A 26,113-nucleotide genomic window follows, 5' to 3' on the forward strand; every position below is an offset into this window, starting at 1 on the left:
TCATGAAATTTGAATTTAAATAAACCTGGATTTTATTTATGTCTCCCAAATGTAATTTATGTGACCAGGAAACATTGTTTAACCTCTATAAATTTTAGCTATCTTACTGATGAAACGGAGCTAATCTCTACCTTGTAGACTTTTGGGGGGATTAAATTGAATGATACATGAAAAGCACCACAGAGCTCGGTCTGGGGAGACTGTTTAATGTGTTTGGTAGTTTGCTCTCGTAATTTTCTTCCACTGAATTCACAAGCAGACAAATATCCTACCAGTTCCCAAATATTCAACGTATATTCCAAATTGTGTAACTTAACTCACACTTGCTCCCTTTGGTTGGAAAAGCCTTTCTTCTGGGCCCAACTCAAGTATATCCTCACCCATGAAGAAAGGCTGCCTTAATAATAATGTCTCTTCTACTTCTTCTTTCTTCAGTTCCTAGAGCAGCTTCTTGGTTCTTGACATGGCCTGCCTTATTTCATTAATACCCCTTCCAACTAATGGGGTCACAGAGAGACTATTCTTCCAGTGACTCCTGGCCATTTCTAGGTTCTCTGATTCATCGAGCCTACACAGATGACAGGACACTCACAGATTCTGTGAGCAGAAATGTATAGAAGTTGAATCCTGATTTTTTTTAACTTATAAATAAGATTACTTTTAAAGACTACATAAATCATCTTAAGTAGCTAGCAATCTATAACTATTATTTTAAAATGCTTAAATTTTGTCTAAAATGAGGGTGTGGTTTTGTATTGTCACTCACAGATCACAACAGGACAGGGTCCAGAGTTTACCCCATGCTCAGCTCTAAGCTAAGCCCTAAAGGGACTTCCTAAGACACAGGTTACACTTTAGAAGCTTAGAGCAAATAAATGTTTAAGGCAGAGGCTGAAAGCATGGGGCACAGTATATAGAAACTGTGAGGTAGAAGGGCTACTGTGTGTAGATTGTACCCTGCTGTGGTGGTGCTGAAATCTATCCTTTAACTTCTGACCAAACCCGAGTCCTGGAACCACTTTCTAATTGCTCCACCCAGTGCGGGCTCCCTTTTGCAACTCCTCCAGGAAGAAACAGAATGAATTAGGGGACTCCCTAGAGAATAACAGACCCTGGATTTGAAGTTTCTGCTCTCAACAGTACAACCAAAGCAAGTGGGTAGAACCATGGGGCTTTAGTCCAAATGAGCACTACTCAGGATTCCAGTTTCAAATGAATTAGCAAAGAACAGCAAATAACTTTGATAACGAAATGAGTTGATTTCTGATAATCAAGTGAAACTGATAATTAAGTCATTTGCAACTGGTGCAAAAATACCTTTCCACCGCATCCTAATTCCTAGAACCTGTGACTATGTTAAATTACATGGCAAAGGAGAATTAAAGTTGGAGATGAAATTAAGTTTGTTAATCAACTGACCTTAAAATAGGGAGATCATTCTGGGTTATCCAGGTGAATCCAATGTAATTACAACGGTCCTTACAAGTAGAAGAGGTAAACCAAAGAAGAGGGTGGAGTGAGAAGGACTCAACCCACTCTTACTGGCTTTGAAATAAGAGGCAGGAGGTCAGGGCGACCCCTAGCGGAAAATAGGACTCAGGCGATCTTTGAAAGGGGAAGAAGACAAAAGGACATCTAGAATCTGAAAAAAAAAAAAAAAAAAAAAAAAATGGATTATCCCATAAAGCCTTCAGAAAGGAATGCAGATCTATGAACATTTTTATTTTAGACCAGATTTCTAAACTACAGTACTACAAAGCAATAATCTTGTACTGGTTTAAGCAACTAAGCGTGTTGTTGTTACAGCAGCAATATAAAACTAATGCATTCTTGTTAACAAGTCTGCACCACTAATATGATGCTAAATATAATTAAAATCACAAAAAAATTACAAATAATTTACTATCTTTTTTTTTTTTTTTTTTTTTTTTTGAGATGTAGTTTCACTCTTGCTACCCAGACTGGAGTGCAATGGCGCGATCTCGGCTCAGCACAACCTCCGCCTCCTGGGTTCAGGCAATTCTCCTGCCTCAGCCTCATGAGTAGCTGGGATTACAGGCACGCGCCACCATGCCCAGCTAATTTTTTGTATTTTTAGTAGAGACGGGCTTTCACCATGTTGACCAGGATGGTCTCGATCTCTTGACCTCGTGATCCACCCGCCTTGGCCTCCCAAAGTGCTGGGATGACAGGCTTGAGCCACCGCACCCGGCCTTACTTACTATCTTAGGAAGTGATATAGGAGGAATAATTTCAGGCATAGGGAAAGCCACAGCATAGGAAATCCCTTTGAAATTCTCCATGAATAGAGATGGAGTAGCCTACCTAACGTGAGACGCCACCCCTTCTGAGACAGTTCACAAACACAAACTGGCTTGTTGAGTCTCTAAGACTAAGTAAATCTGTATTATCAGGACTGGCTAAAATCTCAGAAAGAGAGTTTTCTATTTTCTGAAAATAAATCATAACATTTAGTGAAGTTCAAAAAAATTTTTTTTAGCTATGAAACCACTTTTTTAAGTGAATTGTTCTTCAGAGGATTAGGGAAAAAGAGCAGATAAAACTAGGCTGACATCGCACCTGACTGCTGTTGGAGTCAGGCTTCCCTTCATGGCCTCCCTGACTTCCACCCTCACCAGCAGTCCTGTGAGAACGTCACTGTATATAAATTGTACCTCAAAAAATCAAATACTGAATTCTCATGTTCATTATGTTGAAGTGCTTTAGGGTGAAGGGTACTGACTGGCATCTGCAAGTTGTTTTGAAATATATCAAAAGATATAGGGTGGGATGATGGATGGATAGAAAGAATAGATTTGTAATAACAAAGAATAGATTTGTAATAACACAACAAATCAGGCTTCAAAGCAATCTCAACTTCAAAAAGCAACAACTAATGGACATCAAGCATTTAAGTAGCCAATTAAAAGACCAATTTTTAGTTAAAATTTTATTACTCACCCATCTTAATTGTTCTTGCCCTGTAGTTTGATGGACCTAGCATATCTATGATATTAGCCCACACCTTGGGTGGATACCAACACCCACTCAAGGAGCTTTATTTCTATTTATTTATTTAACAGGGTCTTGATCTATTGCCCAGCCTGGAGCGCAGTGGTGTGATCATAGCCTTGAACTCCTGGGCTCAAGCAATCCTCCCACTTCAGCCTATCAAGTAGCAGGACTACAGGTGTGCACCACCATGCCTAGCTAATTTAAAAAAAAAGTTTTTCTTTGTAGAGACAAGATCTCACTATATTACTCTGGCTGATCTTGAACTCCTGACCTCAAGCCATCCTCCTGCCTCACCATTATAGGCATGATCCACTGCACCATCAAGGAGCTTTATATAGTATTTTATTTGCTCTAAAAGCTACCTTAGAGTTTATCTTCCAAGGCTTATGAGCAACCATAGGTGAAGCAGAGTGAAAACTTACGTGGCTAATGCAGAATGAAAGTTTGTCAAGCTAGAAAGAACCATTTTTTAATTTTTAACTTCTATACAATTAAGATATTCAAAGTCCCTTGAAATCCTCTTTAGCATACAAATCTTGACATTTTGACATTTGAAAAGATTTTTTGCATTCAGCACATGATATAAAGTTTACCTATTTATAAGATCATCATAAAACCTTTATTAATTTTTCTTTCATTTCACATGAATAAGGACACCAAACTTTTCTTGACTATCCCCTCTTTAAAACTTTTTTTTCCATAATTTACAGAGGGGAAAAAAAAGCTGTGTCATACAGAATGCAAACCACCCCATCTGATATAATGAGTAATTTTGCAAATGGACAGAATTCACTCTGGCATGTGCCCCTAACCTTTCATACTACTTCCACTCTTCCAAGGGAGAATAGTATGAAAGTTGCTAGCTTTTCTCTCTTTCCTAAGCCCCATCCCTAAGTAATGTCTAATAAATCACTACACTTCTCAGAAGTCCTTTTTTAGGAAATTCAGACTAGTATAACTTTCTTAGCAAAAGGAATCCAGGTCCCCAATAGAGTTCATAATTCAGAACTAGTCAAAACTAAAGATTTGTCCTTATACCTCCTAAGACAATATCTAGATAAAGATTAGAACTAGCATTCTCTATTTGCTGTATGCTATCTTGGAGAATTATTTATTCTGGCTTTGAAGGACTTCTCTCTAAAGAAAATACAACTGAAAGTTAAAACAATATTGAGTGGCAGATGTGATTTTGATAGCTCTTACTGTTTCTTCTTTCACAGACATAAAAACTGAAGAAATATCCCTGAATTCAACTAACTGTTCTCTTCTACAAAACAGTCTGCTGAACAGACATACGTTACTTCCCAAAGACTTTTTTAAGTTTTTATTTATTCAAAAAAATTCTTTAGCCTTTGAGATTCAAGTAAATGAGACAGATGCTGAAAGCTTCATGTAATTAGAGGGTCAGAGAACTTATCTCCATACTAATCTTCCCTATACTTGAATCAGAAAACGTTCCAGAACATAACACTTCTTTCATTTTTAATCCATGAATCTAAGTGAATGTGGAGACCTAACTGTAAATTATTTGGATATTGTCACTGCCCCATTGCTCAAGCAATTTGTGAACCCCAAATGCCAGCCTTGTGCAATGAATTTTCCAGGACCAATTTTGATGGACATAAAACTTCTTTAATCAGTTTATATTTCTAATGAGATTAAGAACTCCTTTATTTGAGTATGTATATGAGTATGTGCATGTATCATATGCAGAAGAGAAATGTTAACAAAATAGATTGGGGTGGAGGGATAAATAATCGGCCCAGTGTGGTGGTTCACACCTATAATCTCAGAACTTTGGGAGGCTGAGGCGGGTGAATTGCTCAAACTCAGGAGTTTGAGACCAGCCCTGGCAACATAGTGAGACCTCATCTCTATTAAAAAAAAATTTTTTTTAAACCTAGCTAGGCATGGTGGCACACACCTGTAGTCCTAGCTGCTTGGGAGGCTGAGGTGGGAGGATCACTTGAACCTAGAAGGTCGAGGCTGTGGTCATGCCACTGCACTCCAGCCGGGGCCACAGAGTATGACCCTGTCTCAAAAAAAGAAAAAAAAAAGAGTCATTTCATTTTTTACCATATACCTGCTTTTAACTATTTAGAATTAACCAGCCCTGCAAACAAATCTAAACTATCTAATGCCGTAAGATTTTACTATGACTCACTATTAAAAAAAGCATTATTGAGCTCTTACTTTATACTGGGTAGAAGAAACAGATACTAAAAACATGTTTGTAGCCTTAAGAAGCTTATGATCACAGTACATGCTCAGCTAATAGAGCAAAGAAAGGGTTTGACTCTGTTGTTTTTCCTCCCTAGCACTGAAATTCCCCATAATAAAAATAAGTAGGAAATGTTTTGGCAAGATGTCTCTAAGTGCTCTTATAGAGTTGAAATTCTGTGATCTTATGAATTCATTATATTTTTTTAGATGTGTTAGACTTTTTGAAGTTGGAGGAAGCATAAGAAGCCCAGTTTAAAGTAGTTAAAGTTAGTTTGCTGTAAGGATACCCAGGGAATTGAGGAATAGCGAAAAGTAACCTCAACAGCTTTATGATTGCAACCTAGCCCACTTTTAGTGTGAAGTTTCTATTTTCTGATGGGTCAGCTACTTTCTAATTCAGTTTTTATAATACCTACTTATCTTGCTGTTTCTTAATGACGCTGCCTTTCTACCTGCAACGTTTGGCTTTTGCATTTGGTAGCTTTGGCAACCTTACGGAGTTTACTAACTGCTTTCTTTCTGTGATTCTCTGTGCTTTGGAGGTGGTATACCATTTGTATGTCTCACATTTGAATCTATTTAATAAGAAGATGTAGCCAGATCCAGTCTCCTGTGTCCTATATAGAACATTCCCATAACCCAGCGTTCTCATGCCATCACCTGCCACCCCAAGATTAGTGGCCAGCACATAGCTGCCTTTCTTTACCTCACGTGCTGATCCCTGGTCCGACTGGCTATACTACCAAGCAAAGGCTGCATGCACCCATGGATAAGGAACTATTCCAAAAGTTTCACACTTAAAATCAGAAGTTACAAGGAGTCAAATTTTAAAACTCATATATTACCCTTTCAAATTATGAGTTCAGTGTTATTAGCATAATAAAAAGACAGATTTGGTTTCTGATGAAAAATCTAAATGTAAAAAAAAATAGGCACAAAGATCCAAAACATTTATCAGAGGGGCTTATGTTTCTGATAAATATTTAAGTGTGTAAGGCAGAACCACTGAGAACAATAAATACTTTCTAGCTGGCACTTTGTCAAACCTGTAAGTGGCTCTGCCTTAGAATTTTACATCATCACTGAATTTACAGTCATTTGATAAGTGGAACAGGACAAGAATTACTTCTTTCTAAATCTAAACCCAGTAATAAATCTAACATCAGGATTCTTCTTATTGTCTGTTATCATCTGATGACAATGCCTTTTACCTTCATTGTCTTGGCAGAAATATGATATGTAAAATCATAATGTCATATTACTCACAGTGATTTAACACTATCCAGCCCATACCATTTTAATCAATCAAAATTGTCGCTTTTTAGTGTAATGATTTTGTGGTGAATTCCCCATGTTTAATATGATATATGGTCCTATCCACCAGTTGATTTACTATTCTCTTCCAAAGTCTAACAGCTCGGGAGGCTGTTCTTGCTTTTGGACATCTTTGGAATTAGCGAACAAGAGCAATTTGTGCTAATAAAATGCTAATTTCTATGGCAAAAATGAATGCTGAAAAATATTTTAAGTGTTAGTAGCTGAAGCTAATTTAAGCATAAATAAAAGATGATTTTGTGAATTTAAACCACAGACATCCTAGCACTTTTTCCTCTGTGTCCACATATTATTCAATGCTATCAAGAAAAATTAGGAACACAAAAAGTATTCTCCTTCATTAAATTCAGACACACATTGTAGGAATTTCTTCTTTAAAAAAGTAATTTGCAGCAGCTTAAAGTGATTATCAAATATTTATAAATCTTTTCTACTAGAAATAAGCTAATAAAAATCAACCACAGAACTCATTCCTGAACTATGTTATACATTTAGTATTGACTACAGTGCAGTAACAATCAACCACCAAATCTCAATGGCCAATGCCATCATTTCTCACTTATGCAATGTACCCTAAAGAGATCCACAGTCACTTAGAGATATGGTGGCTGAGAGATCTAAGCTACAGACTCCACATAGGCCACCAAGGAGTCACTTTGGGAACTACGTTTGTGAAGAGTCTGCTCTCTTATGGCTGAACATCTGGAATCTGTAGCCTCCTGAGACATCATAGAGAGCCGGGTAGTAATAATTTCCACGTCACAGAAGGAGGAGAGAAAAGGCAATGTCCCATGCCAGTGATTACATGATGAAATTACACACCTGAGCACATATCTCTTGTGCTCAGAGCCCATTGGCCAGAACTAGTTTTAAGACTCCTCACCAGCTGGAAGTTGGGAAGAAAACGTAATCCCTCCATTTGCCTGGAAGGAATAAACAGGATATGGATGAATGCTAAACATCTTAAACTTGCAGGTTTTCAAAGAATAAAAAATTTACAAGTTAGTTCCAGGCAACTCTTTGTAGAATCTTAAATACCATATATATTAGCTCTGGAATCTGTCATCTTACACAGTGAGAGAGAAAACTACCTATATGACACTAGAAGAGATGAACAACTGATCCCATTATTTAAGTGACTGTGTATATTTAAGTAAGAGGAAGGTCAATATTCCGCCCATGTTTTAATAAAAGCACTGAAACCTTTTACCAATTGGCAGAGTAATAAAATAATTTAAAATAAAAATTTTTGTTTTGACACAGTCATCCCAGTTCTGGCTTATTGAACCATAAAGACAGATTTTCAGAGCAAAAATATTAATAAGAAATTTAAGATTCTAATATTTCTTATTTAACCTTAACAGAATGAGTTGAGTTTCTTTCAAACTTGTTAAAACCCTCTATTACTGGTGCCCCTGGCCAAACCCATTGAGAAGCTGTCATTGTGGTTTCCAGAGTACAGAATCAATTGCTCCTCCCTTCAGCTGGTTCCCCCAGGCCCACCTGATGCTGGTGGAGAGAGGAATATGAGAGTTTGATCACTTTTCTAATGAATAGTTGCTGAATACCTACAATACGCCTATTAGTATGGATGGCACTCTGCCATTCTTTTGAAAATGTGACAATAACTGAAATAACAATAAATTTTTTTTCTTGAACTTCATGTACTAGTGAGAGGACAAACAAGAGAAAGGGAGCTAGGGAGTAAACAATCACAAAATCCCAGTGGCCAAACACCAAAATTTCTCACTCATGCTATGTACCCCAAACAGGTCTACAGTCAACAAACAAATATAATTATGTAGATAATTCATGTAACTATGAATGTTATGAAGAAAATAAAATCAAATAATAGGAGAGTGACAGGCATGGAATTTGGAGCTACTTTGGAGTAGATGGCTAGAAAAGGGCTTGAAGGATGTGGCATTTGAGTTGAGAGCAGGATGATAGGAGGGAGCTTGGGCAAATAATTTTGGGTTGAAGGAACCCAAAGTTCCAAAAGTAGCTGGGATTACAGGCATGTGCCACCACACCCAGTTAATTTTTGTGTTTTTAGTAGAGATTGGGTTTCAACATGTTGTCCAGGCTGATCTCAAACTCCTGACCTCAAGTGATCTGCCCACCTTGGCCTCCCAAAGTGCTGGGATTAGAGGCATAAGCCACTGTACCCTACCTATTCTATGAATATGACTGGAACATTTTATAAGAAGTAACTAGTAAAAAATAACATTGCTTTCATGGTTAAATGGTTTGAAATAAAATGCTGACTAGAGGAAGGCATGGGAAAATCTAATCTGCGGATTTACAAACTACCCTCTGTTTATACTTTACACAAACTGTTTCTTCAGAAACCTCTGTCTTAATTAGAAGTCATAAGTAACGTTAGTAATTTAAGAAACTGTTATTTTTCCACTCTTATATTCAACTTCACACTTTTTAAAATTGCATTCTGAAAGGTCAAAATACAAACATTTTCATTGGAAAATTCTATAATTAAGAACTAATGTTAATCTTTTGGGAGATAGCACAAACAAAAAGAATAGTGTGGCCGGGCGCGATGGCTCAAGCCTGTAATCCCAGCACTTTGGGAGGTCAAGGCGGGTGGATCATGAGGTCAACAAATCGAGACCATCCTGGTCAACATGGTGAAACTCCGTCTCTACTAAAAATACAAAAAATTAGCTGGGTATGGTGGTGCGTGCCTGTTATCCCAGCTACTCAGGAGGCTGAGGCAGGAGAATTGCCTGAACCCAAGTGGCGGAGGTTGTGGTGAGCAGAGATCGTGCCATTGCACTCCAGCCTGGGTAACAAAAGTGTAACTCCATCTCAAAAAAATAAAAAAGAAGAAGAAGAATAGTGTATGAATTTCACTTTCTATTCTTTCTGGTAATTGGTCTGTAGCTACAACCATTGTCTTATTTCAAGACACGTAAGAAGACAGGTCAATTAGTTAGTAGAATAGTTTCAATCAAGATGTTTTTATATCCCCAAATATCAAACTACCTTTTTATTTTCTATGATAGTATTTTAGGGTTGGGATGAACTTGAGTCCTGGATCCCACACATTTAAACTTCTCTTGATTTTATTATATACCTTTCCAATAAACAAGCCACTCAATCAAAGTTGAAGCAAAATGCAGGTAAGACACAGTTGCCCAAGGTTCCAGGCCATCATGGACACTAAAAATCTCTTAAATAAATTGAAAATGCAGTACTTGTCAACTGAGGTTTTACATATGACTTTTCACATGGTTGTCAAATTATACATGAATCCTGCTCCTATTTAGTCCCTGGTGTTGAATATAAATGTGTTTTGAGAAATATATATGTTATTCATAATCTCTACTGCCTTTTGGAGAATAGATTCTTTCAAATGGCAGGTCTTCTGCTGGCTCTGTTTATTTTTCTTTATTTTTCTTATTTTTTTTTAATTGTACTTTAGGTTCTGAGGTACATGTGAAGATCATGCAGGATTGCTGCATAGGTATGTGGTTTGCTGCCTCCATCCCCCCATCACCTACATCTGGCAATTTTCCCCATGTTATCCCTCCCTGACCTCCCCACCCCCACACTGTCCCTCCCCTGACCCCCCAAAAAGACCCCAGTGTATGATGCTCCCCTCCCTGTGTCCATGTCTTCTTATTATTCAACACCCGCCTGTGAGTGAGAACATGCAGTGTTTGATTTTCTGTTCTTGTGTCAGTTTGCTGAGAATGATGGTTTCCAGATTCATCCATGCGCCTACAAAGGACACAAACTCATCATTTTTTATGGCTGCATAGAATTCCGTGGTGTATATGTGCCACATTTTCCTTGTCCAGTCTATCATTGGGTTGGTTCCAGGTCTTTGCTATTGTAAACCGTGCCACAATGAATATACGTGTGCATGTGTCTTTATAATAAAATGTTTTGTAATCTTTTGGGTATATACCCAGTAATGGGATTGCTGGGTCAAATGGAATTTCTATTTCTAGGTCCTTGAGGAAGCATCACACTATCTTCCACAATGGTTGAACTAGTTTACACTCCCACCAACAGTGTAAAAGTGTTCCTATTTCTCCACATCCTCTCCAGCATCTGTTGTCTCCAGATTTTTTAATGATCGCCATTCTAACTGGCATGAGGTGGTATCTCAATGTGGTTTTGATTTGCATTTCTCTAATAATCAGTGATGATTAGCATTTTTTCATATGTTTGTTGGCTTCGTACATGTCTCCTTTTGAAAAGTGTCTGTTCATATCCTTTGCTCACTTTTGGATGGGTTTGTTTGTCTTTTTCTTGTAAATCTGTTTTAGTTCTTTGTAAATTCTGGATATTAGCCCTTTGTCAGATGGGTAGATTGCAAAAATTTTTCCCATTCTGTTGGTTGCCGGTTCACTCTAATGATTGTTTCTTTTGCTGTACAAAAGCTCTGGAGTTTAATTATGTCCCATTTGTCTAATTTGATTTTGTTGCCAATGCTTTTGTTGTTTTAGTCATGAAGTCCTTGCCTATGCCTATGTCCTGAAAGATTTTGCCTACGTTTTCTTCTAGGATTTTTATGGTGTTTGGTCTTATGTTTGAGTTTTTAATCCATCTGGAGTTAATTTTAGTGTAAGGTGTCAGGAAGGGGTCCAGTTTCTGCTTTCTTCACACTGCTAGCCAGTCTTCCCAACATCATTTATTAAACAGGGAATCCTTTCCCCATTGCTTGTTTTTGTCAGGTTTGTCAAAGATCAGATGGTTGTAGATGTGTAGCATTGCCTCCAGGGCCTCTGTTCTGTTCCATTGAATGTCATTACAATGGTCTTTGACATACTTGAGGATAATGTGAAGTAATAAACAAAGACAGTGGTGAAATTTGAAGTATTTTCTAATCAGTAGAGCAAGGACACTGGCTAACAAATACTTTTCTCAAAAAAAAAAAAAAAAGTTAATCTATCTATGTCTTTGTCTCTCTAGATGAAACATTCCCATGACTTTCAGATCTGGCTGCACTATCATGGTTTTAAACCTTCTCCCAGTGCTGGTTATTCTCCCCTCTCACAATGCCCCATCCCTCACTGATGAGGAAAATATGCCACATTTGTCCCTACCAGTATGAATGACAGCAGCACTCGCATCTCTCTATGACGTATTTTTTAACCAGATAAATATTATACCAACATTTTTTGCAGCTGCCTCATCATGTTGACTTATGAGTTATCTTTCTGTAATCTTTTAATATTATCTTATTACATTCCAAGTTTATGTCAAAATACCTAATTAGAAGAAAAGACACCTATTTGATGACTCTTGATGACTCTAAAAGGGAAACTGCCAAAGTCATTTTTCCTCAACCCCAAAATATATGAATCAGAACATCCTGATGTATAACATATTTATTCCAACTGCTTAAATTTAAAGTTGCTGAAAAAAAAGTGTTTCTATGCTTAGCAATTTAATTAACATTTTACCTGACTGTGAGAAGCATCTCTTACACCAATGTTTAATTCACACACCAGTAAGCACTAATGACAAGTGTATTACCATATCATCTTCTAGCAGTTAGGTATATCATGACATGCATCATAAAATTAAATAGATGACTAATATTCAAAGGTGCTGCAATAAGAAATTATTGTTGTAATTACCAATGTTGAAAATAAAGAATTTTAATCAAATCACTTTCTTGAGTTCCCATATTTTCATTTAAAAATTACTTTGAGAAATCACAGTTTGCTGTTTCAATGTCAAATGCAGGTCTAATTAATGTCTTTTTACTAAAATTAATAACTATTATACTTGACATTTAAAAAATCAGTATAAATATATTATCCCTTGTTTTTCTCTCTTTACCTCACTCCTTGCAGCTATGTTTCTTACTGAAGTTTGGCAACAGAAAAAAGTATTTACTTTACCTAGATAAAATAATTATTATTCCTAGTGTCCAGGAAATACCCTCATGACTAGACACAGTAGGTATTTGAAGAGACTTCCAGTTTCCTCTCCTTCTTATGTTTGTGGCTTTTAACCAATTCTGAAAGATGCCATCAGTTTTTTATCATAGTATCTCATAGTACAAGCTCATACACATTCTGCTTTCCTTTGGTCCCCTATGTATTTAATAATATAAATTTCCCTTTGGCTTCCTGTCGAAATTGGATTTTCAGAACAAATTGTTTTCTTTCAATGGTACTTTATAATTTTCTGACTGCATTTATATCCTCTGGTATTTGCTAAAGGTGATTATTCAATTATTACATAAATGTTAAATCAACATGCACTTAATTAACCAAGATGATAAAGAACCCTTACTCATGCATTGCTACCTCCAAATAGTATAATGATAAAATAGAAAGAGCACTGGATTAGAAATCAGAAGAACTGAGCTTTTTATTAGGTGTAGAATCTTGTACACATTACTTAAACTCTCTAAGCCTCAGTTTCTTTTTTTTTTTTTTTTTTGGAGACAGTCTTACCTGTCACCCAGGCTGGAGTGCAATGGCATGATCTCAGCTCACTGCAACCTCCATTTTCCTCCTGGGCTCAAGCGATTCTCCTGCCTCAGCCTCCTGAGTAGCTGGGATTACAGGTGCATGCCACCATGCCCAGCTAATTTTTGGATTTTTAGTAGAGATGGGGTTCACCATATTGGCCAGGCTGGTCACAAACTCCTGACCTCAGGTGATCTGCCCACTTTGGCCTCCCAAAGTGCTGGGATTACAGACGTGAGTCACTGCACTTGGCCCAGTATCAGTTTCTTTATTTACAAAATGGTGATGAGTATTTATAATAAAGTGATTTGAGGATTAAAGAAATACTATATTTAAATGAGCCTTTAAAACAGCTCACTCTAAGATTTTAATAATGTTACCTTGATGGTAGATAGTATAATTACTATGAAATTAAAAAAAAAACACATAGACATAGTAAATACCTCTTTTAAAGTATGTTATACTGTGATTAATTCTTTGCTTATATGCCTAAGTCTTTGCAAATATAATTGGTTTTTTAAAAGTCATATTATTTCTGAGGTTTCCTCTTCTCACTTAACTTTTATGAAAATACAACTTCCTTTGATATATCTCAAACAAATGTATGTTATACTTACAAACTCTCTCATAATCTTCCTTACACACACTTTTGGAATAAGGGGAAGGGTGGGAAGAGCTGATGGCCCCAGTATTATAAGGAGAGAAAAATCAGTAGTTTTTACAAGTTCTTTGCTTTATGATATGAGAAGCTTCCTGCCTGCAGAGGCATGGTCTGACCTATATACAGATGAAATCTCAATAATGTTGAATTTTTACAATGTTCTCTGGTGGTTGCAAAAACTCATAGTATCTAGCCCACCAAAAAAATATGACTAGGGAAAGCTTTTTACAACATAAGGAAGATATCCAGTGAAAAGCAACAGACTGTAGGAACTGATACATACTCTATGACTTGTTACATCAGCCAAGTGAGCTCCGCAATATAGTATTAAATGGTATTTTATTAGTTGGAACTTGCTGTCAATGCAGACCATAAGCAGTCCAGGACCATGGTATTTCAAGGCCTCCTTTTGAAAAGTGGAAATCCCATGAAGATCCTAGCTTGGAACCATCTGGTCAGTCTAGTACAAAGAACTTTTCCTGACTTATTTCAAAATGGACATATAGAAAGTCCTTCAAAAAAGTTCTCCAACTTTGGGCTGCAAAATGAGGGTGAAATGAAGCTGCCACAGTTACCTCTAAGATGTTAAGACGAACCAGTAAATCACTTTATGTGCCTGGTGCATTGTAGATCCTACAGTTGAGTCAATGAATACAACAAAACCTGTTAGCTAATAGAGTGCCAGTTCTAGTAGAAAGGACGGGTAGCAAGCAAGTAAAAACATAATCCAAATTACATTATCAGGTAATGAGAAATAAGCAAGTGGGTAAAGTAACAGGGAAGAGCAAGAGAGGTGACTCCCTTGAGTTAACATTTGCATAGCCAAGAAATGAAATAAAAAGATAAACAAACCTCTGGGGGAAGAGGGCTCAGGGCAAAAGGAATAGGTGGAAAAACTCTTAGGCCAGATAAGCTTGGCATGTTCTCGAACATAGTGAAGTCAGGGTATCTACAGCAACATGAACAAAGAAGAGAGTTGGAGAAGATAGGTTCAAAAAGGGAGGACCTCATGGGCCACCGTGAGAGCTCTGGCTTTTACCGTGAATGGAGGAGGAGCCATTGGGTTGTGTTGGGGTAGGAGTAGCATGGTTGATTCCGCCTGTCACTCAGGAAAGAGACAAAAGCAGCAGCTCAACTTTTTAATCTCACAGGCACTTTACACCTAAAACTTACTGAGGACTCCAAAGAGCTTTTTTTTAACTAGGTTGTATGTATAAATATTTACTGTATCTCAGTCTATTTACTAAGAATCTTTTTAAATATCTGTTAATTCATTTTAAAGTAATGGTGACCCATTACAAAATAAGATGAATAACATATTTTTTAAATAAGTGTTTTTTCAAGCCAAAAAAACTTGATAGAAGAATAGCATTGCTTTACATTTTTGCAAATTTCAATAATGTCTGGCCTCATTGAAGACAGAGTGTCAAATCTTTTGCATTAAATTCATTGCTATATGATACTCTGGTTAAAGTATATTAAGAAAATCCAACCTTATACAACCATGTAATCAAAAAAGGAACTAGTGTTTCAATAAACTTTCCAGATAATTACATACAGTCTTCTTTAATATTATACAAAAACTTAACAAGTACTAATTTCTTAAAGGTTATTTTCAAACCATGTTAATAAACTTGCCTACTCTGTTTCAGAAAGATCCATTGGTCTATTCTGTACTGTTTGGTTGGTTGGTTGGTTGGTTGGTTGGTTGGTTGGTTGGTTGGTTGGTTGGTTTTGAGATGAGTTCTCACTGTGTTGCCCAGACTGGTCTCAAACTCCTGGGCTCAAGCAATCCTCTCACCTCAGCCTCCCAAGTAACTAGGATTACCCAGCTATTCTGTACTCTGAATGGATATTTTATCCATATGTGATCTCTTAACATGATGCATTGGTCATTTGAAACAATTCTTGATTCACTGAGTTAAGCAGATTCTCCAAATATTTCATTATATAATATCGAAAATCATATTCATTCGTAGCACTCCTAATATCAATTTAGAAGTTCTTAGATATTGAAAATCTCTCAAGCACATATAAGTTTTACAAAATTCAAATTTTCACTTAAAAACTTTATCACCAGCAACAGATACTGTTCATTGCTTTCCATGAACTGTTCGGCTTATTTTATTCATTTTTAAGAAAATGTCTGCCAAATGTCCAAATATGAATAACTATTGTTTTCTGTCAGTTGTTTGTTCAAATAAATATATGTTTCATGAAAAAAAGTAAATTAATTTTTGTCTAAAGCAATTGCACAATGTCTTCCTTCCAGACAGCCACCATGTCAGTATGCAACAGAAATGCTTTCTGCATACTTCCAACATCACCATATAGAATGTTTTAAATAGTTGTTTTCTCAAGAGAGAACAAATCATAGTTTTGCTACTTAATCAAGGACATCCTTAAGTGAAATTGCATGTTTTTGGGTAGATTGTTAATGAAGTACATTTTGACTGTTAGTAGACTTTAGTGCCACTGGCTTGATTTGTGATAATGCACTAGCAATTTACTCACCGTTGCCTTTGTACCAACAACACAAATATCAGTAATCCTCATATTAGATTTGACCTCATGGATACCATGAAAGGGTATTGAGGGCCCCCAGGGATCTATGGAACACATTATGAGAGCCTGAGCTACAGGAAGACCAGTTGGAAGTTAATTGCCATAATCCGGGCAAAGAATGTGGGTGGACATAGCCTGGGAGATAGCCGTAAAGTGAGTAAGAAGTGGTCAGATTCTGGGACCAACAGGAATCTCAGCTACATTTGATATAGCCTGTGAGAGAAAACAAGGGGTCAAAAATGATTAATAGATTTAAGGCCTAAGCAATTTAAAGGATGATTTTGCTATTTACTGAGATAAGGGAAATAATTGAAGAAAAAAACGAAGATTTGTTTTTTGGACATGTTAAATTTGAAACATCTGTAACATATTCAAGCTGAAATTTTAAAAAATAGGCTGTTGGATATGAAAGTTTAGAGCTCAACAAAAAAGAGTCTGAACGGAAAACACGAAGATATTAGTTGCATAAGCTGACCACACAAAATATTCTAACCTAAAGATAACTACATAAGCTGGCCATAGAAAATCTTCTCTAGGCCTTTATGAAAATTGGTTCTGCAGCCTCAGTAGGCCCCACAGTCATCAAGCAGACTTCAAAAACTTTTATCATGTATAATGTGGAAAAGTAATCTATTGAGATGATTCACTCATTCTTGCTTCTTTAAGACACACACAAAAAATGAGCAATGTTGCCCTCTTTCTCCAACAAGATAGCAAACTAACCTGAAAATCTTGGAGGCCTGGAGACTCTCTTACCAAAGTTAACAGACCTTGAGTTGGAAAAGTCTCTACTTACAGAAGCGATAGAATCTGGAGAGAGGTGTGGAGTTAATGGATGGGATGTTGCCCTAACTGGAAGAAAGAGGATAGCTTCCCTGAGACTAAATGAGGAAGATGGTTTTGGAGGGAGCTTTGGGAGATGAGTTAACAGGCTCTTCACTTGCCAGAATGCTCTTTTCCCAAATAGTCACATAGCTAATTCCACTCTTCACCTAAGGTTCTGCTCATGCTCCTGGAGGTCTTTCCTGACTTCTGTCTAAAATAGCCACCTCCAACACCCCATCACTATCTTGTAATCCCTTTGGTTTTTTTGGGGGGGGGGTTGTTTGTTTGTTTTGAGACAGAGTCTTGTTCTGTCAACCAGGCTGGAGTTGCAGTGACATGATCACTGCTCACTGCAACCTCCGTCTCCCAGGTTCAAGTGATTCTCCTGCCTCAGCCTCCTGAGTAACTAGGACTACAGGTGTACACCACCACGCCCAGCTCATTTTTGTATTTTTGGTAGAGACGGAGTTTTTCTATGTTGGCCAGGCTGGTCTCAAACTCTTGACCTCAAGTTATCCACCCTCCTTGGCCTCCCAAAGTGCTGGGATTACAGGCATGAGCCACCGTGCTCAGGCTGGTTTTTATTATTTTCTAATGGTAATATCAACCTGAATTTTATCACAGATATATTGTACCTATTTACTTACATATTTATTTATATAGAGACTTACTGTTATTCTCCCTCACTAGAATTTATGTCTTCCAAGGGAGGAATTTTGTTTTTTGGTTTTTTTTCAGTCTTTCTGTACCTAGTGCACAGTAATGAATCAATAAATATTTGTTAAATGATTAGCTTTCCATTTCCTTTTAAAGGATATGAAAGATGTAAACAATTGACAGAGTCTCCCAAAAATTTAACTTTTGAGATTTAAAATTTTTTATTAAATATTATATACATATTAAACAATTTATAAAGCATGCATTAGGTAAAAAGAATAAAGAGAACAACCAAATATCACTAGTTAGCTTAAAAATGGATCACACCTGTAATCCAGGCACTTTGGGAGGCCAAGGCAGGCGGATCACCAGGTCAAGAGTTCAAGACCAGCCTGGCAAATATGGTGAAACCCTGTCTCTACTGAAAATACAAAAATTAGCTGGGCATGGTGGCGTGTGCCTGTAGTCCCAACTACTCAGGAGGCTGAGGCAGGAGAACCACTTGAACCCGGGAGGCAGAGGTTGCAGTGAGCTGAGATTGTGCCACTGGACCTCAGCCTGGGCCATAGAATGAGAGTTCGTCTCAAAAAAAAAAAAAAGGAGAAGTGGAACACTGCAAGAACTTTAAAGCCTTTTGTGAGCCCCTTCCTTCATCCCACAGGGCATCATCACCACAAACTTTTACATTTATTATCATCTACTTGCTATCCTTTATAATTGTATATGTTTGTATTGCTTTTAAATATTACTTACTTTTGCCTGATTCTAACTTTATATAAATCAACCGTATCCTCTGTATTTTTCAACTTGTGTCTTTGACCTGATATCATTTGTGAGATGAGTTCATGTTACCTTCAATGCTACTGCTTCATAGTATTCCATTGGATGAAAAGCACAATACGGTCATCTAATGTCTTGTTGCAGAATGTTGTTTGTATACATTTCCTAACACATGCTCAAGAGTTGCTCTAATCTGTATGCCACTGAGAGGAACTTGGGAGTCACAGGGCATATGTATATTGAAGTTCACAGGATGCCAAATGCCAAAATGTCTTCCAAAGTGCATATATCCAGAGCTGCTACACACCAGGATGGCTTGACCTGTTTGTAAAATATTGATATAATTCCACACTTGATAAACAGCTGCTGCCTGTCCCTGGAGGATCCCCTTGCAATTGCTATGTCCACAGGGTAACCTAAACTATCCCCGTTTTCCTGGGACTGAGAGGGTTTCTAGAACAGGTCATTTCAATTTTAAGCCAGAAAAGTTAAAAGAGGACAAGTCTGTCATCCTACCTAGCCAGCCTCTTAGCCAACAGAAACTTTCCCGCAGTTCAGTAACTAAAGCATTAATGCCTGACACAATGATTAAGTGTTGTGAGCATTGACTGCGGTTGCACCTGTTTATATCCCCACTGACAGCTTATGTGTTTCATTACTCCCTCTCTTTATCATCACTTATTATACTCCTAATTTTTACTTTTTTGCTATGTGGTGAATATAAACTATTATTATCATATCAATATTCTTTTTTTATCTGACTATATTGAAATTTTTGAATAGTCTAGAATCACTTTCCCTACCTGGTCATATCACCCCCTTTTGAGTGTGGTGAAGAATTTTCATGAAGCCACATAAGTAGCCAATTATTATGAAATTGTGATCAACCACATTTTGACTATATTGTCAAGATACTGATTGGTTACATTTTGAAGAAAACATACAATACCAAAATACAAGAAAAAGTTGGTTCTGTCCCCTCCCACTCTCCCCTTTACCCAGCCACTCCCAAATATTCATGATTTGGTCAGAACTGGGCTCAGAGCCAGAGCCCAAGGTGACTGAGAGTGGGGGGATGGTAGGCAATGAGTTTGTGGCTGTCACAATAATGCCGTGATAATGCTGTGGTTTTCCAGCAGGGAACTGGGGGAAGGGAAAGGGCTGCAGCCTGATGACAGCCAGATGAAGAAAGAGCTGCCTCTTCCTTCCCTAGCCCCAAGGCCTACCCCACCACCCAAACCCAAGACCACTTTAAACAAGGCAAGGATGTGGATGCTCTTGCTGGGTCCGCTATTCTGCAAGAGGGAAAGAAGGTAGCTGCTTGGACCCCAATGTCCCCACATACAAGGCTGGAGAGACAGGAGCATGTGGCTACTACCAGCAAAAGAAAAGTGGTAGAGCAGTAGGAAGAGGAAGTGGGAAGAGCAGAAGATCATATATATTTTAAAACTGACTTAAGACTTAAAATCGAATTAGTGTTTGTACAGAAATGTACACGTGGAATAACTCACTATGGCCTCTGATCAAAATTATGTGGAGAAATCATGGTGGACTCCTACATCTACCCCCCGCCTACCCAAGAGGTGGCCCGAGTCATTAAATGCAATTGGTTGAGTGGATTCCAGTCAGGTCATTCAGGTGGAGGAGGTGGGGGCAGGGGCAGAAAAGGGGGGCTCCATTTCTGCAGCACTGGCTGGTGCTGACCGGATGATTCTCTTGGAGGTCCACACCTCAGTTTCCGACTGGAGTGCCAGATGCATTCTAGGGCTTGTTCTTAGGAAGCTTTTTGGCTATTGCCATAAAAATTTCATTCACATTCATTGCAGCCTTTGCTGATGTCTCCATGAACAGCAAACTGTGGTTGTCTGCATAGGCTTGTGCTTCCTGGAATTCCAGGGCTCTCCTGCTGGCCAGGTCTGCCTTGTTACCTATGAGTGCAAAAACCATGTTGGGGCTGGCCTGCCTCGGTAGCTCCTTCACCCAGTTCTTGGCTAGGGCAAATGTATCTGTGTTGGTGATGACGTAGACCATGATGGCAGCCTGGGCCCCCCGAGAGTATATGGGGGCCAGGCTGTGATACCGCTCCTGTCCAACCCTTTCCCAGATCTCAAACCTGACTGTTGTGTTGTCCAAGCACACAGTCTGTGTGAGGAAGGCTGCTCTGATTGTGCTTCTCCTGGTACTCATGAAACTATCCCTTCACAAAGCATCACAAAGTGGAGGACAGGCTGGATTGTCCACTGCAGACTCCTTCAGCAGAACTAGCTTAAATAGACAGATCTTATTGGGTTGTACTGTACCTCCCGAACTTGCCACTGCCCATCCAGCTGCAGTGGTCCAGAGAGGTGGGAGCAGGGACCAGTGCTGTGCAAAGAGGCATTCAGTGGGGAGGTGGACCTCCAAGGTGGCTCCGGGGCAGTGACTTTACTTGGGGCCAGGGCTTCGATCAGCTCTGCTTCTCTCCCCAAACGCAGCATCCCAGACTTTGGCCTCCTATCATATTAGTTTTCATTTTTCTGATGTTATTGATAATATTTTCATAGAATAATTGGCCACTCATGTGGCTTCATGAAAAATTTTTCAACACACCCTAGAAGAGGTGATATGACCACGTAGGGAAAGTGATTCCAGGCTATTCAAAAACTTCATTTCCTAGGAGCCTTTAAGATTTGGCAAAGTTTCCTATCCTGTTCTGGCTTGGGTTGGAGTAAGTAGAGTCCTGTACCAAAAGTGGACCATCAAGCTTACAACCATGAGCATCTATCACAATAGCAAAAAACTCAACTGAGAACCAAAAGTCCTTCCCTGCTTTTTTTCTAGTGTGTAGGCTACAAAAGCTTCCTGTATTATACAAAAAAAAAGAGGGGAGCAACAAACCAATTACAGCCACTACTGAATAGCTAGCCAAACTAAAAAGAATAATGAATATATCTATTTTACTTTATTTAGAAATATAGCAGTATGCTAATCTTGCACCTTCACATTGAGAGCCATATTTATATTCCCTACGCTAGACTCATCTGACCCCCAAACCAAACATGCTATAATCTTCTCTAAATGTGTAATCCATGCAAATTCTCATATTATCCAAATTATGGATGTTAGTACAATCTTGAAAGATAAAGCAAATCCAGAAGCAGTTAAAGACTGAAAAGTGAAGTGCCATAGCTGGCCCTCTCCTCTTGTGAAGATTTTTAATGACATATTGGAAAAAGGGTTAGACTCAGTGAAGGTAACTGAGAAAGGCTCCATGAAATTGCCACATCATATATATGATCTCTTGCAACAAAGCTTTTACCCAATTTCTGTGGCTGACAGGAATAAGTCATAATTTAAGCCTTGATTAACATTTCTTTGGCTTTTACATTCTATAAAATTGTTCATTCATGATCCTTCTGTGGTGCATTGTTTATAAGAAGAAGAATTTCTGTAGCAGCGTTTATAGTGCCCTTTTTCATAAATATTCTGGTCAATAAGTAGTGAAGGTGGAGGCAGAAAAGGGGCTGGAGAATAAGAGGAACTTGGTGATTAGATTTGTTATTTTTTAATCATAGAATCTCTCCATTCAATAAGATTTAGAAAATGTAAATAATGATATTTAAGCTATTGGCAGAAACATACAAAGTTTTGTAGCTTTTTTTTTTAGATTTGTTGATCAACTAAATATAGTAACTATAAATATGATAAATATGCTGGGTCTAGATAGCTTAGTAATTAAGAGGACAGTAGCTAAGAGCAGATTCTGAAACTAGAAACTTTGAAATGCAGGCCTGTCACAGGCTTCTGTTGTACATGAACCTTTACAGTTAGAGGTTCTACAGACATTTATGTCAAGATGTTTCCAAGAGTCTCTCAGAGTTGACTACCATAACTGAGCTTCCACAACACCACTCAGAATAAGCTTCCTCTTGGGTAATATAACTGAAGAGATTTGGGGAAGAACCACCTAATTCCAAAATATCTTCTCACTCATTGTTGCAATGTGTGAAATTCTATCATTAGACCCTACATACAACTTTAAAGTATTTGACAAGAAAACCCTACATATTTATTTTTCAAAGGCAACTATTTTCAGAGTATGTGACTCAAAAATAATGTAACAAATGAGAAGGGACTATGGGGTGAAAGCTGCATCATCTAACATAGTAGTAAGTTCTTATAAGTGTTCCTTTATAACCCTATGAAAATGACTGAAGAATTATTAACGAATCAAAGGTAAGACTTGCCTTCTTAGTAACACTTCCTGCTTATTCCTACTAATGAATCACTGCCCCACCATCCCTTCTTCCACTTACCATAGCCAAGCGATTGTCTGCCCTTTACTGCTGTATCTTAAGACTCCCAATGGAGCCCAGCCAACACCTGACCATTCATTCCCCAAGCCATGTAGATGGACTATCTGGCCTCTGTGTTCTGTACAGGAAGTCTTAGGCTGCTTTATTTACTAAATACAACAAGTTTTTGTTGTTCAGCATTATTGCTGTTTTTAAAATGTAGATAATATATCAACAGTAAATGAAATCTGGAGAACTAATTAAGAATTAGAAACACTTGTGATTAAAACCTGAATTACTATTAATGCTGAAAATCTTGGAGATTTTAATGATTAATGTGTAGATCATATATTATTTTGTCATTTTTTTATGTGGCAGGAAAAAATAAGGAAGAGCAGCAAATCACTGTGAACATAGAATCATAGAAACCTATGTTTGGCAAGGAAATTCCTTTTCTCTTTAGATGTGCTTCATACAAATCAGTTCTCAATTATACTGAGTGGAAGAAATATTTGTGTTATGCAAGACACAATGTTATGTGAAGCTACTGTTATCTATGGTTATACACACAGAGAGATGTGTACACAGACACGCAGAAAAATAAATGTCCCCCTATGAAGGGAAGAAATAAATCAAGCAGTTTGTATTTTAAAAAACTGAACGAATCAACAAAATAACATACATGGAATGAACACTGAGGAAAATAAAGGATTTGGCAAGAATCTAATTGGCCATATCAACCGAGTGAGGTTTGAGTTAGTTTTAGTAAACACAGAGTGGCTTCTGAGTAGAAAGTAAATAACTGCACTGAGGTACTGTTCTAATCACATTTGTTCTAACATTGACCTTACAATAATTAAAAATTGATGCTTGCAACATAATACAGCTGTGCAATCATATTAAACTTAATCATTTCATAGACAGAGGAAAGTTGTACAAAAAGGTCAAAAACACTTTAATTTCATGACAGTAAATTTACTCTTTATTCCCAAAGTGAAATGTCTAATTTCTAAAAGAGCAAACCAATAATTACTTATTATAAAGCTATTTTAGTCAATACTTAATTTTGCTATATTGATTAGTGTTTAGACATTTAAAATGTACCCTACAGCAAGAATATGTGTTTACAATATGATTCTCCCTACTGATGTTTGTAAGTATTACAGGTATCGATTTAAGACATGTCTCAAAAATGCCAGACTTAATAGTAATCATATTTTTAAAAATGACTCTTAAAATTGGAATTTAACTTAAAAAATTTGAATACCAGTGTTCTAAAGATCTCTTTGTGTCATGATCACTAATTCTTCCATTAAATACTTTCACCATGAGTGCTCAATTAAACTACATTATAAACTCTACCCCATCCCAAAAGTAACAGAGAGAAAAAAATAAATGATCAATTCTACTGTTCACAACCGGAACAAAATGTTTTCTATTTTATGTACTTCTGATTGTAAAACAAAGTCTGGGATATTAGTTCTCCCTTAACTTGTATTCTGTGTAACTTAGAGCTCCTTGCAATAAAACAAAATGATGCTTCATCAAGATGTTACTGGGAGTACCAAGGCAATTTACAAACATTAAGTCTGAGAACATCACTGTGAGGCAGGTATTAATATAACACTTCTCTCTTGAGGAGTTCAATGCGCTTTACATAACATTACTTTATTAACTCTTCCTTGAGCTGGGCAAAAAGGCTAAGAATATGTCTAACCATATTCTTATTACCTCACTTCATACTCATACTTCATATCATATTACCTCACTCACATGCATTCATAAAAAGAAGAGACAGTTCTATACAACCACGTCTTTTAAATTCACTTTCACTTCTAGTCTGAAATTATGACTAAAGATGAGGACAACTAAGTCACTCAATATTACTTGGCTTTTACTAATACTAATTTTAACAGGTATCAATTTTATAAATATGAATTCAGAATTAAACATTTAAAAGATACTTAATCCCAATAATTCTTAAGCAATAATTGGTTTTGAAGGTGGAAAAATTGATAGTAACAATTTTCCTTCTATTATAGTATACTGAAGACTACAAAACCACATTATAATTCCGTGGAGAAGCTTCACAACATCCTTAAATAAATCTGTGCATTTCTTAGCAAGAGAGCAACTATGCACACATTAAGACAACAAGAAGACATATATAAAGTGAAAGATACAGAAATGCTAATGATGGTGCTTACCAAGTGTCAGCCACTATTCTAAGGAATTTACATGTATTCACTCTTTAAATACTCATAACTCTATAAGTTGGGCAATATTTTCATCATTTTATAGACAAGAAAATTGAGGCTCTGAAAGTTGAGTTAATCCTAGGTCACAGAGCTACAAAGTGGCAGAGCTGAGATGCAAACACAGAAAATATAATTACAGAGTCCATCCTCTGAACAGAGATTCCTGATCACGGAATTCTGAGTTCATAATTATAATTTTTTCCGCTCCAAGTGTAACATTTCCCACCTCACAGTCTACCTCACAGTCATCATAGAAAAACTGCCCAAGTTTATGTATCATACTTTCAAAATACGATACTTGTATTTAGAAATCATCACAAGGAGGCAGTATAATATAGTTTGGGGTACAGACCTCAGGATCAGACAGACCTAACAGGCTATCCCTAGGCAAGTTATTTCTAACCAAGCTATACAATATAGATGGTGGTACCTACCTCCTGATGTTGTAGTGAGAATTAAACAAGTTAATACAATGCATTTAACATATGCCCTACTATGCCTTCCACATAGTAAGCATTCAACAATTGCTGCTATTGTAAGTTAGTGTAAACTTAAGACATTCTCAGAATCTGAAACTCAGAATTACCATTGAATTTAGCATATCTCAATGCTGGCGTCAATAGAACTGAACTGATTTTTTTCATCAAATATATGTTCTAGGCACTGGGAATTATTTAATCCTCAGAACAAATCTATAATTTGTGGTTTTATGCCCTCTTACAGGAAAATAAGCCTTGAGATAGTAAGTAACATCCATAACCATGCCAGTAAGAATTAGATGATTAATCAATTAACTACATGGATCCCAAAAAGCAAGTTAAAATGTAACCAATAAGCAGGGAAATTATTTGAAAAAGTCTTCTCTCATAAAATTATAAAACTAAAAATTTCTAGACTGAAGTTCACCTTGTTTAGCCTTTGCTATAACTACAGCAAAGCTGTGCCCAGAGAAAGTAGTTAGAACAGAGATGAAAAAAAGAAAAAATACTATCCGAAAATACACACACTCCCCCCATTTCCAGTATACACCAGGCACTTCTATTTATTCCATCATCAGAACCACTG

The 26,113-nt window shown here is 37.2% G+C and overlaps 1 long non-coding RNA gene and 1 pseudogene across 2 annotated transcripts in view; both read right to left on the bottom strand.

Moving 5' to 3' along the window:
* Positions 1-26,113, bottom strand: part of LOC118151471 (uncharacterized) — a 231,346-nt gene that overhangs the window by 107,877 nt on the left and 97,356 nt on the right. For both annotated transcript variants that reach the window (XR_008479629.2, XR_013532583.1), the window contains exon 2: positions 1,420-1,642. This is a non-coding gene — a long non-coding RNA (uncharacterized LOC118151471). The remainder of the gene's footprint in view (positions 1-1,419; positions 1,643-26,113) is intronic.
* LOC118151470 (ras-related protein Rab-5C pseudogene) lies at positions 19,596-24,863 on the bottom strand (annotated as a pseudogene).

Source organism: Callithrix jacchus, chromosome 2 (genome assembly GCF_049354715.1).
Source record: "Callithrix jacchus isolate 240 chromosome 2, calJac240_pri, whole genome shotgun sequence".
NCBI lineage: Eukaryota > Metazoa > Chordata > Mammalia > Primates > Cebidae > Callithrix > Callithrix jacchus.